The sequence below is a fragment of the Muntiacus reevesi genome, chromosome 10, assembly GCF_963930625.1.
Source record: "Muntiacus reevesi chromosome 10, mMunRee1.1, whole genome shotgun sequence".
NCBI classification, from domain to species: Eukaryota; Metazoa; Chordata; class Mammalia; order Artiodactyla; family Cervidae; genus Muntiacus; species Muntiacus reevesi.
In genome coordinates, this window is record NC_089258.1 from 1,361,427 (window position 1) to 1,373,435 (window position 12,009).

Below are 12,009 nucleotides of genomic sequence, written 5' to 3' on the forward strand. Positions count from 1 at the left end.
TGTGGATTTCTATTGGGACCTTTGCGAGGCTGTCTGCCTGGCCAGCTGTGTAGACAAGGCGTCTTGTGACAATACGGGAAAAAGCAAAGCAGAAAGGGCCTCTGTCCAACTTAACACACAAGTGCGCTTCAATGGCACAGATAATAATCAGGAAAACAGTCGTCGATGTCCTAGGCCGGTGCCCTCTGAGTCTGATCTATGACTCTGAAGAGGACAGGACCGGGAGCCAGGCAGCCTGGCTGAGAGTCCTGATCCTCCTTTACCAGCTGGGTGACCCTGGGCTAGAGGACAAGCAGAGATGGAACAGCAACAATTCAGAAGGAAAAAAGCAAATATCACATATTAACGCACATCTAGAAAATGTGAATGGAAATCTAGAAAAACGGTACAGATGAAGCCATTTGCAAGGCAGGAATGGACGCAAGCAGACAGAATGGACCTGTGGTCACAGGGTGTGAAGTGGAGGCTGGAATGAACTGGGAGAGTAGCGCTGGCACAGACACGCTGCCGAGTGTAAAGCCGTGAGTGGAAGCTGCTGCAAACACCGGACGTTTTCAGCTCTGCGCCCTGTGATGATCTAGAGGGGTGGGGTGGGGAGGCGGGGTAGGAGGGAGGCTCCAGAGGGAGGGGTATATGTATGCAAATGGATGATTCACTCCACTGTACAGCAGAAACACACAACGTTGTAAAGCAATTATCCTTCAGCAAAAACAAGTTCCTATGTCCTCCCAGGCAAACGCCCAGATCTGGGGCACAGATACTCGCTCTGGCAGTCCAGAGACGGCCTCGTTTTCTGGACATGGACTGTGCCTCCACCCTGATGCTGACCTACTCTCCCAGAAAGTCCTAGAAAAGAAGCCACATTCCCAAGTCCTGTCTTTCCTGAGCTCCATCCAGGGGCCCATGTGATCCCAAACGACATCAATTTGGACTTTCTCTCCACTAATTTAATTTTCTCTCTTCTGTATCATCAGATGCTCTCACTGGCTCCTTCCCTTCAACTTATAGGCACGCTCAAGTCTGTCATATCCCAAAACAAATAAACAGAGAAACATTCCTTGGTTTTGCTTCATGACCCCTGGCTTCCATGGGATCTCTCTACTTTCTTTGGCAGGCAAGAATCTTGAAAAATAATTGGCACTAGCTGTCTCCGTTCCTCATTTCCCAATCACTGTTAGAGTCATCACTCTGGCTCCAAACACCTCCATTCCATGGAAACCACTCTGACCACATCCATCATCAACATTCCTACTGCCAGCTCCAAGGAGCCTTTTCCATTACCTATCTTAACACTCAGCCAGATTTAAAAGTTTGGCCACTCCCACCATTTTCACAACTTACTTTTTTTGGTTTGCGTGGTGCAAGTCATTCCTGGCTCTTCTGCTGCTCTGTGAGTGTTGGAATCTTCTCCTGCACCCACCCCTCAGCTGCTCTTCTGTCTATAATGGGGCACTCATCCACTCTCTCCCCTTGTTTTATATCCTTTTCTTACAAATATCATTGACTCCCATGGATTTAACTGGTACTTAGCTACTGACAGTTTCCAAATCTTTATTTCTAATCAAGACTACCATCTTAGATATAAAACCCCCAAAGGACAAAAATAAATTATAATCCTGCATACTCTATGTTTTCCTGTGAATTTCTCATAGATAGCTCAAACTAGTATATTCCAGAAAACCACCTCGCCATTAGCACCTCAGCCTTAAACTCAGCTTTCTCTTTCTCCTGTGTTCCTGGCACTTGATGGACTACCCTCAACACCTACTTCATTCCCCAAGCCCGAGAACCCTGCGTCATTCACAACCCCTCTATCTACCTTATTCCCAACCGGCTCCATGTGCTGCCAGCTTTACCTTCAAAATATCACATTTGTCGGTCCTCTCTCTAATCCATACTGTCACTGCCTTAGTTCAAGCAAATCTCTCACCTGAATGTGTCAATTGTCTCTTAACTGGCCTTACTGTCTGGAGACCTCCAATCCATCTGCTTCACCACTGCTAAAGTGATTGATCTGTGTATCTCATCATCCTTTTTTCCATGCTGCAAGTCCTTCACTGGCTTTGCTGACTACAAGATAAATGCAAATGATCTGTCCTGGCATATCATGCTTTTCATAATCTGAGCCATCCGCCCCCTTCTCTCTGGTCCCATCACTTGCTGAATGACTTTAAATTCCCAAAACACACTAGGTAATATTTCATGTCTCAGGACCTCTTCCTAGAACACCCCTATCCCTTGTTCACTTAGAGGCTAGATGAAGGACTATTACTTCCCTCCTTTTCTGGATTTGACTGCAAGCCTTTCTGATTTCTGGAAGTGATCAGTCACTCTCTCATCCAGCCAGGTGCCCATCTTTGACCTTCCTCTCCTGGTATGGCTTATTCCTCACAACATCCCAGTGAGACATTAGCTCTCAAGCTCTCAGAAAACTTCAGAGGTTCATCTAGAGGAAATGATCAACAAGTAGTATGTGGACACATTTTTCCTAATTTCTTCTTGTAGTTTAAAATTATATTCATTATGATGCATTTGTTCTTATTTCTCTTATACAGATGAAATCTAGCTAAGCCATAATAAATCCATACATAAGTAATACAGCACTTTTATAGATAAAAACAAACAAACAAATTCCCACAAGGTTGTAATACAAGGCACAGATTCTCTGCCACACATTCTGATGGAAGCTCCCAAAACTACATACAGAGAAGGAATACTCTTTTAAAAGTGAGGTTTAGTTGTTTTACAATATTATTTAAGTTTCAGGTGTACAACATACATCACAATGTAAAGGTTATGCCCAATTTACAGTTATTATAAAATATTGACTATATTCCCTGTGTTGTAAAATATACCTTTGTAACTTATTTTGTATACATAGCAGTTTGTACTTCTCAATCCCCTACACCATCTTACTCCTCTCTCCTCCCCTCTCCCCACTGATAACCACTAGCTTGTTCTCCATGTCCATGAATCTGTTTCTTTTGTATTATATTCATTAGTGTGTTGTATTTTTTAGATTTCACATATAAGTCATGTCACAGAGTGTTTTTCTCTATGTGACTTATCTCACTAAGCATGATACCCTTCAGTTTCATCCATGTTGTTGCAAATGGCAAATTTTCATTCTTTTTTATAGCTGAGTAGTACTCCATTATATATTATAAATAGATAATATATGTTTATATATTAAATAAATATAGATATTAATAAATTCCATTATAAGTTATATTATACACACACACACACACACACACACTTACCATACCGTCTCTAGCTATTGGTCTGTTGATGGGCATTTAGGTTTCCTCCATATCTTGACTATTGTAAACAGAGCTGCTATGAACATTGGGTTTCATGAATCTTTACAGATTAGAGCTTTCTCTGGATATATGCCCTGAAGTGGAACTGCAGGATCATATGGTAACTCAATTTTTAGTTTTTTTGAGGAACCTCCATGCTATTCTCCATAGTGGCTGCATCAATTTACATTCCCAACAACAGTGCATGAGGGTTCCCCTTTCTCCACATTCTCACCAACATTTTTTATTTGTGGTCGTTTTAATGATTGCCATCTGACAGGTGTGAAGTGATATCTCTCTCATTGTGTTTTTGATTTGCATTTCCCTAGTGACTAATGATGTTGAGCATTGTTTTAGCTGAATCTCATAAGTTTCAATACATCATGTTCTCTTTTCCATCAGTTCAAAATATTTCTAATTTTCTTCATTGATTCTTTTTGATCCATAAGCTATTAAGGAGTCATTTTGTTTAATTTCAAATTATTAGCTGATTTACCAAATTTCTTTTGAGCTTTTAAATTTTTAATTTAATTCTGTTGTATATAGAGAACATGCTTTAAATAATTTGCATTTTTTAATATTGATTGAAACTTATTTTAAGGCCTAGCATAGAGCCTTTTCTAGAAAATGTTCCCTGGGCTTTTAAAATGTTTGCATCTTATTCTTTTCTGGGGTGATATATCTATAAATGTCAATTAGGTCATGATGGTTGATGGGGTTGTTCAAGTATTCTACAACCTGGCTGATTTTTTTGTCTCCATGGTTTTTCCAAATATTCCAAGTATGGTATTGAAATCTTCAGTCATAGCTTTTGAATTGTCTTCTATCAATTCTGTCAGTCTTTTATTAGCATATTTTGAGTTTTATCTTAGGAGTTCATACATTTTAAACTGTTATAGCTTCCTGATACATTGACCTTTTATTATTATGAAATTTGCATTTTGTTTTCTAATAATATTAAAAATCTATTTTGTCTGATAATAATATAGACACTCCCACTCTCATGTGGCTATTATTCTCATGTTCCATCATTTCCATCGCATTGATTTCAAAGTAGTTGTGTTTTTATACCTGTAATGTACCTCTCATGGATATCCATATAGCTGAATTTTGATTTTTTTATGTACTCTGATAATTTTTGCCCTATTAGTGACTTTCAGAGTCCATGCAATCTAATCTAATTACTTTTCTTTGGAGGTTCTCGGTTTGTTGAATCATTGTTGACATTTTTTTCCTTAATTTTTAAAACATTTACAAAAGCTGCTTTGAAGTCTTTATTAAATATTTGGGCTTGCTTAGAGTTTGTTTTACTCTGTGCATTGTTTTGTTCTGTTTTCCATAGGGTGAGTCACATCTTCTCTCAAATACTGGTTATATTTACTGACTATATTGTATTGACAGCAACTCTGATCAGGCTTTGACTTCCCTGGTGGCTCAGATGGCAGAGTCTGACCTTAATGCAGGAGGCCTGGATTTGATCCCTAGGTTGGGAAGATCACCTGAAGAAAGGAAGAGCAACCCACTCCAGTATTCTTGCCTGGAGAATCCCATGGACAGAGGAGCCTGGAGGGCCATAGCCCATGGGGTCGCACAGAGTTGGACACGACAGAGTGACCAACACTTCCACTTTCTCACGGGGACGCGGCAGCTGCCCCATGAGCCTGGTCTATGTCTATACCTGACTTGTCCCTGCCTACAGATTTAGGACTGAGTTTTTCAAGGGATGGACAGAGAAGGAACAGGAAAGAAGAAGAAAAGGAAATAACCCTTTACCTCTTTGAGCTTCAGTTTCCTATTTATAAAACAGAAAAAGAATAACTGTCATGTTGTTGTGAAGATCAAACAAATGTTACATATGACAACATTTTAAGAATTTTAAAGTATTATGCAAACATAAGAGAATAATATTGATGTCACCATTGTCTTATCATTGCTTTCTTTCTTCTGTACCCAGATAATTAACTTCAAATGTGATGTATGGGAAAAAAGTCAGGGATAAGAAAAAAATCAGGAGCAAACACCTATAAGAACTATGTATTTGACAATGAGAAAATCACATGAAGAGATAAAAAGAGAACAACAACAACAACAAAAAAAAAAAAAACACAGAAGGATAAAAGGAAACTAAAAGGAAAGAGAGGAAAAAGGGAGGAGACCCTTTTTGCTTCTTCTCTTTATCTTTCTAGTAACATAGCCCCAAAGTAATTACTACTGTTGTTAATCTTGCAGTAAAAGTTATAAAGATCCCACAGAGCCCTGTAATCTATTTATTCCAGTTCTGTAAATTAGACCTCCTTGAGAGGCCAGTTGCCCTACCTATTAGGTAGCAGGAAAGGTGGAGTCATGTCCAAAAAATCAGTTTATTTAGTACATGTCGCTCCCTTCCCACACAGCTATTGCTGTCTTCTAGAGATGCTGTATTATAACTTTGCTTCATCCCTGCCAGACCCTGGCAGCCTTTCATGGAGCTACAGGTAACTGTAGTCTGACCAGGGATCAAAGGTGACCCAGGATGAAAGAGAAATATGCTGGATGATGCAGGGTCACTGTCAGGCAGTAGAAGCCAGGCAAGAAAGAGGTGCTCCATGAGATTTAGGGTAGCAGTTTATATTTTGCAATCTTATCTCAGTAATGGCTCCCGGCAGTTATTAACTCTTTTTAGCTCTCAGCACATTTGCATTCATTATTGCAGTGATTGATCGTATATAGCATTTCCAGAGATCTGTAAGTTTTCTCCAATAGTTTCATTTTGAATATTTGAGTTTTTATCTATATACACTAAAATAAATGATATAAAAATATATTTCATATAACTGGATAACTACATATAAATGATCCTGGCATATTATTCTGATGTTCAAGCTTAAATTTGTGTTAATAATTGCAAATAAGAAATATTGTGTTTTGAATTACTGGGAAAAGAATGCTTAGTTACTGAACAGAGGCCAAACATTTGCTCAGAAGGACTGACATTAAGGCAGTCAGTACCATTGCAAGCCGCAATTACTTTTCATTAAAGAATCCAACCCCTTTAGTTGATTTTGTTTATATGAACTTTATTAGTTTTGTGGTTCTGTTTGTATTTAATTTATAAATTTCTTTTGCTATTATAGTGATATGAAATGTATAAACATAAGGAGTTTATGCCTAATATTATGTTTGTAAATATTTACATACTATAACAAAAAAATCAAGTAAACAATGTAGAAGAGAGGGAATATAAAGGTATTTTTTTCTTTTAAAAGGCTTATTTATTAGTAAAATTTGAAGATGGGGTGTATATCATCTCCTTGCTCATCACCACAGACCAACAAAGAAAGTAAACAAGTAAGATATGGTTATTTTGGTTTACTGAAAATGATGTTCAGAAAAGTTGAATGACAAGTCCTAGATAACATGACAAGAGCAGAACTATTGATCAGAAATTGCATTCCCAGGCCACCTCACCCACATGTATCACACATGCTTTTCTCTGAGCAGTTATCATGGGATCATAGAATCTGAGAATGAGAGAAACTATAGGGTCATTTTGTGCTACCTTTACCTACAGTTGGACTATCCCCCTATTATATTTCTTCCAGGTGATCTGCACCAGAGACAGGGACCTAGCCAGCCCACCATGAAGCCTTCTCCACATAGTATGCATGAATGCTAAGTCGCTTCAGTCGTGTTTGACTCTTTGTGACCCTATGAACTGTAACCCGCCTGGCTTCTCTGTCCATGGGATTCTCCAGGCAAGAATACTGAAGTGGGTTGCCATGCCCTCCTCCAGGGGATCTTCCCAACTCAGGATTTGAACCTGAGTCTCTCATTTCTCCTGCATTGGTAGGTGGGTTCTTTACCACTATCGCCACCTGGGAAGCCCCCCACATAGTATGTGATGGAACAAAAAGGGCAGAGAAATGTCACCACAGGTAGAGTTTGAGTCACAATTCTGCCGTTAGCAATGGATAAGTACAGATGACACTATTAAGATTACTGTCCTAATCTATTCCTACAATGATGTCATTACTAATAATGAATTTGGTACTATTATCATCCACATTTTGCAGATGAAGAAAGTGAAGCACAAAAAGGGAAAGTGATTTGCCCAGGTTCTTGGAGTTGACCAGGCTGTGGAATGAGAATGCAAATGCAGGCTGATTCAGGAGACTGTGATCCAGGCAGTGCTGGTACACCACAGGTCTCCTGAAGTATGAAATATGACTAATGGATGACCCCAGTGCCCACTACCAAGACAGTGACCACAAGAGACACAGACCCCGAGCTAGATCCTTTCTCGGGAGACACAGACTCTTCTGATGGGCAACTTTAGCTGAAAGACCTCTGCTTACCCAAGCAAATCTTTCTTAGAAGTCTGAGCCTCTTACTTTCCTGTTCTCCTTCCTTCCCTTTCTCCTTTACAGGGGAAAGATCTTGTTGTAAGATAAATACTGCCCCCTGAGAATACCCACTTCCTAATATCAGAACCATTAAATATATTAGCTTATATGTAAAAGGACCTTTACTTTTATAAATAAGTTAAGGATTTTGAGATGAGAGTTATCCTGGATCATCCCAATGGTCCTATGTAATCACCCTTATAAAAGAGAGGCAGGAGGATCAGAGAAGGTGATGTGACAATGCGAGTAGAAGCCAAAGTGATGCAACTGTGGCTTTGAAGATGGAAAAGGGTCATAAACTGAGGGATGCAGGCTATCTCTGGAAGCTGGGAAAGGCGAGGGACAGATTCTCCCCTGGAGTTTCCAGAAAGAGCACAGTTCTGTCAACAGTTTGATTTTAGCCAGTTCAGAGGTCTGACTTCCAGAACTGCAATAATCAGCTTGTGTTATTTTAAGTCACTAAGTTTGGGATAATTTGTTACAGCAGCAATAGGAAATGATATAGATACATATCATAGTCTGATGACTCTTCCTTCCTCTTCCAACTGCTTTATTTTTCCTTATTAGGTGTTTCCCCTCAGTAAATCTCTTGCACAACTAATTGTGCTTTGGCATCTGCTTTTAGGAGGATCCAAACAAACGCAAATGGTACTGACAGTGAGGGTCGAGACAACAGGCAGTGAGGGGGTAATTTGGACTGCTCACTACTTCATCTTGGGTAGTAAGTGGTTCAGAGATAGGCTGTAGTAAAAGGGGGGCATCCCAGTTGCTAAAATTCCATTGGTGCTAAGCTGGGAAGACATTTCAATGCAGAGGAACACTTGCGGGTGGTAAAGGGGAGCGCCACTGTAGTGATTCGGGTATTTGAATATATGGCGAAACTGTACCTACAAAGAAAACTAAGTTGGCTGGCTACTGAAGAATTGTGTTGACATCCTACAAAGCGTTAATTAGAAACAAGTAGTCAAGCCTATGTTTGCAAGTTTACTGAAATGCCGTTCTACAGTAGAAGAGCAGACAAGCCTGAGCAGTGGGTGGGCTCCAGAAACATTTGAATCTCAGACAAGACAGGTCTGTTACATCAAAATCAGTGTGCATATATACACTAAGCTGCTTCAGTTGTGTCTGACTCTTCTTGACCCCATGGACTGTAGCCTGCCAGGCTCCTCTGCCACGGGATTCTCCAGGCAAGAATACTGGAGTGGGTTGCCATGCCCTCCTCCAGGGGATCTTCCCTACCCAGGGATTGAACCTGCAGCTCCTGTAGCTCTTGCACTGTGGGCAAATTCTTTACCACTGAGCCACCAAGGAAGCTCTAAGATCAGGGTACTGTTGGGGAAAACCTGTGACCTTGAATCATATATAGAGATCTCCCTACGGCTTTTAGTTCTTTGGGCTCTCCTGAACCTTCAGAGCTTGTAGAGTGACCCATTCTTCCCTAGCAAGAAGTAGCATTTCCACTGTGATGAAAGATGATTTATCAATCTCCCTCCCACAAGGCAGCAGGTGCCTAGAACAGGAGCCACCCCTACCTCCCTCCTGACTACTAAATTGATAAGTAAGATCAATCTCAGCATACTACTCTGTCTACCAACAGGCTGAACCTAATAATGGAGGGAAAAGCTATACAGCAGAGGTGTCTTGGGAATTAGCTGACAGGTACCAGCAGGGACTAAGGAAGTACAACTGGGACTGGATTTTGAGGGTGCTTTATCAACGGGGCCAGACTTGAAAAACATAAGGAAGAATTCATTGATTTGGGGTGTTTTCTTGAGAGACAGTATTTCACACCCTGGCAAGGACCCTGTGAGATAAGGCAAATTTTCTGCTGTATAAAGAGGGGCTCTTAGAACTCTGTAGAAAGAGAGAGTCAGTGTTGGTAAAATAGAAATGTTCTGAGTTGTCCTAACAGGAAACAGAGGAAGAAAGAAGACAGCTGAGGGAAGTGGACCTGCAGAAATGCATACAGTGTAAGGCCAGAAAACCCACTAGAGAACTGTAGTTCATGCAAGAGCCTAAACAGCATCAGATAAAGCTTGACCCACAGTGACCTGTGGAGGTGGTTAATAGAGCATGGTGTCCATAGATTCAAAAGAAATAAGCATCCAACAAGGATGCTGTTGAGCACTAATAACCACAAAATGGAGGAAGAAGCTGAGGGTGCTCATCCTAAGAAGACCCAGTGCCTTACAGTTCCCAAACCTTAGTCAATACTCAAATCCAAAACCCATTTTGGAAGGAGCAAAAGAGGAAGAACCCTTGAAGTATTCTGGCAAGAACATATTGTGATGATTCTCCCAGTCCTCTCCCAAAAGAACCTACAGCCATTTATCTGGATGACTTTACACTGGGGAAAAGGGAAAACCAAGATATTTTGAGGATTATTAGACATAGGGTCTGAGTTAACATTGATATTCAAAGACTCAGAGCATTAACCCATTCCTTTTGTTAGACAAAGTGCTTAGAAAGGCCAGGCAATAAAATCCTAGTTGAAGTCTGACTCTAGGCGGGTCCTTGAGTTCTGGACCTACCCAGTAATCATCCTCTGCCCGTGAGTGTATAATTACAACTAATATACTTAGCACTTGGAGCAATGTCCTTACTGGATCATTGTGACAGTGGGAAAAGCTAAGTGGAAACCTCTGAAACTGTTCCATCACTGACCATATAGTAAATTCAAATCAACATTGCATTAAAAAATACAAACAAACAAAAATGACAGGCTTCACATCTTCTTTTCAAGATGTATTACAAAGCTACAATAATTAAAAACAATATGATACTGACACAAAGAAAGACATATTGACCAATGGAATAGAATAGAGAGCCCAGAAATAAATCTACACATGTATGGTGAACTGATATTCAATAAAGTTGTCAAGAATAGCAAAAAGAGAGAAAGGATAGTCTCTTCCACAAAGGATATTGGAAACATTGGTGTCTACATGCAAAAGAGTGAATTTGGATCCTTATGCCATACACAAAAAAGAAACTCACATGGAATATTCAGTTAAATGTGATGTAAAACTTCTGGAGGAAAATAGAAAAAAAGCCCCGTGACATTGGCCTTTGCAATGATTTAATGGATATGACAACAAAAGCATGGGCAACAAAAGCAAAATTAGACAAGTGGGAGTATATCAAACTAGAAAGCTTCTACACAGAGAAGGAAATAATCAATAAAGTGAAAAGGCAGTCTGCAGCATGGGAGAAAGTACTTGTAAACCATATATCTCACAAGGGGTTAATTTCCAAAATATATAAGGAAGGCCTACAACTCAGTAGCAAAGAAAAAAGCCAATTAAAATGGGCAAAGGACCCAAATAAACATTTCTCAAAAGAAGAGGTACAAATCAGCAACAAGTGTATGAAAAGGCACTCAGCTTCACTAATCAAAGGGAAATGCAAACCCAGACCACAAAGACATTATCACTTTACATCTACAAGTATTACAATTATTAAAATAATTTTTTTAAAGGTCAAGTGTTGGTCAGGTTGGGGTGCCCTTTCTGCAAGCTAGAAGGTAGTTCAGTTCAGTTCAGTTCAGTTCAGTCGCTCAGTCTTGTCCGACACTTTGCGACCCCATGAACCGCAGCACGCCAGGCCTCCCTGTCCATCACCAACTCCCTGAGTCCACCCAAACCCATGTCCATCGAGTCGGTGATGCCATCCAACCATCTCATCCTCTGTCATCCCCTTCTCCTCCTGCCCTCAATCTTTCCCAGCATCAGGATCTTTTCCAATGAGTCAGTTCTTCGCATCAGGTGGCCAAAGTATTGGAGTTTCAGCTTCAGCATCAGTCCTTCCAGTGAACACGCAGGCCTGACCTCCTGTAGGGTAGACTGGGTGGACCTCCTTGCAGTCCTATCGTCCCTCTTAGTAATAGGGTCTGCTCCCTGTGGGTGGGGTTGGACCAGTGGCTTGTCAAGGTTTCCTGGTTGGGGTGGGGGAGAAATCGGAGTCCTTATACACTGTTGGTGGAAATATAAAATCGTACAGCCACTGTAGGAAACAGTATAGAGAATCCTCAAAAAGTTAAAAATAGAACATACCATACAATTCAGCAGTCCTACTTCTGAGTATTTACCTAAAAAATTTGAAATAAGGAATCAAAGAGATACGAGCACTGCCATGTTCATTGCAGTGCTATTCATAAGACTGAAGTTGTGGATATAAACTAAATGTCCACCAAAAGATAAATAAAGAAAATGTAGTATGTTATTCAACCTTAAATAAGGAAGAGATTCTGCAATATGCAACAACATGTATGAACCTTGAGGACATCAATCACCTAAGTGAAATGAGCCATTCACAGGACAAATATT